The 2411-nt window shown below is 38.7% G+C and overlaps 1 protein-coding gene across 1 annotated transcript in view; it reads right to left on the reverse strand.

The window, feature by feature from the left end:
• FAM159B (family with sequence similarity 159, member B) overlaps nucleotides 1–2411 on the reverse strand; it is a 31625-nt gene that overhangs the window by 936 nt on the left and 28278 nt on the right. The window lies entirely within an intron of this gene.

Consider the following 2411-nt stretch of genomic DNA (forward strand, 5'->3'; position numbering starts at 1 on the left):
TTGCTCAATATTCATCTTACTTGATCTCTCAGCAGTATCTCACCCAGTTCTTTCCTTGGCTTCCAGGATGCCACCCTTCTTTGACTCCCTCCTACCTCACTGTTGCTCCTTCCCCATCTCTGTTGTGGGTTCCTTTTCTTCTAGAGCTCTTTGACTTACAAGTGTGTCTCAGGGCTCAGCCCTTGGTTCCTGTCACTGTCTCACTCCATAATTAGGTTAGTCTCATTAGTACCACAGTTTTTAATACTATCTCTATGCTGATGATTCCTGGCTTGTGTATCTCTAGCCTAGACCTCTTCTAAACTCCAAACTCAACTTTCTAGTTGACGTCTCCACTTGGATATTTAGTAGATATCTCCAACTGAATCCAAAAATGAAAACTGGGGTTATTCCGGGGGGCGGGGAACCAACTCCATTTGGAGTCTTCCTCTTCTCACTTGTGGGCAACTCCACGTCTCCTGTTGCTCTGGCCAAAAACCTCAGTCATTCTTGATTCTTCTCTTTTTTTCTCATACCCTACAACATATCCATGAGAAATCCTGTTAGCTATACTTTGAAAATACACAGCTGGGTGTGGTGGCACACACCTATAGTCCCAGCTACTAGGGAGGCTGAGCCAGGAGAATTCCCTGAGCCCAGAAGTTCTAGGTTAACAGTGACCTATGATCATGTTACTGCACTTCAGCATGGGTGACAGAGTGAGACCTTCTCTCAAATACATACGTACATTCAGAATCAGACCACTTCTCACCAAGAGTGATCCTTTAAAAAATAAACAAAAAAATAAAGTCAAATCATGTCCTCTACTCAACCGTCCATTTCACCCCCAAGTCTTTAAAATGGCCTTCGTGATTTCACACATATACCATAAATCTCCCTGACTTTATCTTCTTTTACTTCACTTCTTGGTTCACTCCAACCTCTCTGATCAAACATTTCAGGCATTTCCATCCCATAGGACCTTTGCAAAGGCTATTCACCTCGTCCAGTATGCTCTTCGCCAAATAATCTGCACAGTAACTCTCCTGTTTCCAAGCCCTTGCTCAAAAGTTACCTGTTCAATGAGACCTACCCTAAACACTATTTAAAATTGCAGCTCCATTGTAGGGGGGAAGGGCATGCCTCTAACCCTCACTTGGGTTAGGCAGAGACATAAAGTGTAACCATAATGTTTGTACCCTCATAATACCCTGAATTAAAAAAAAAATAATAAAATTGTAGCTCCCCATCTCCAATCCCTTCTGCCCTCTATTTTTCCCCATAACACTTATTTTCTAATATAATTTACCTGTTTATTATGATCATCATTTATTTTTTATCTCCTCTCACTAAAATTCAGGTACTACATGCCAAGGGATTTTTGACTATTTTGTTCATTAATGATGTGTCTAGAAAAATGCCTTGCACACAGCTGGTGTTCAATAAATATTTGTTGAATACATTAATTAAAGGGTAAGATTGAAAGTTTGACATAATAAAAACTTTAAAATTGTGGGTGTCAAAAGACAAGCTTGAAAGCCAACTGAGGAAAAAAATGTTTAGAACAAATGATTCATACCTAATATATACAGGTATCTTACATATGAATATGTAAGACATTAACCCCTCTTAGTGGGTGAAGAAATGAACAGAAAGATACAATGGCTGATAAACAAACATGAAAAATCTTCAATGTTGCTAGTCAGAAAGAAATGTAAATTCAAAAGGTAAGATACTATTTTTCATTTCTCAGGTACAGATACAAAGTAATTTTTCTTGGTCAATATTATAGCGTGATAGGAGTATAAAGTGGTACATTTTTTAAGTCTGAAATGTTTTTACCCTGTAATTCCATTTCAACATGAAATTCCCAAGAAAACCATCAAAGATGAGATTGTACATTCATAGACAAAGATGCTTACTGATTATTTTAAATACCAAAAAATGTAAGCACCTTAAATTTCCAATAATAGAATTGCTAAATAAATTGTCATGTATGAGAATATGCAGCCATATAATTTTAAAAGGTGGTTTCTAAGAAATTTTTAATTACATGGAAAGTGCTCAGAATGCAATGTCAAGTGAGAAAGAATGCAAAACTATCAACAATATAATGATAGTTAATACTTACATAACACTTGCTTTCAGCCTCTCTTGGCTAAAGCTCTTTAGGATCAAATCTGAACTTGGCGAGGCTGAGGATCTGGCTCTGCTTTCCTCTCCCGCCTCAGTTCTCCCCACTCCCTTCCTCGTACTTGGCATTTCAGACAAATGCAAATGCTGTTTCCCCAAACTTGCCCTACTTGCTCTCTCTCTGCTCCAAGCCTCTTCCCGCTGCCTGGTGTCCCTTATTCTCCAGCCTCCTTTGCTTGAAAAATTCTCCTTCAGGTTTTAGAAAATCTGCCCCAAACCTCCCTAAGGGGAAGTCCATT

This window comes from Propithecus coquereli, unplaced genomic scaffold, assembly GCF_000956105.1.
Source record: "Propithecus coquereli isolate 6110/MARCELLA unplaced genomic scaffold, Pcoq_1.0 Scaffold9, whole genome shotgun sequence".
NCBI lineage: Eukaryota > Metazoa > Chordata > Mammalia > Primates > Indriidae > Propithecus > Propithecus coquereli.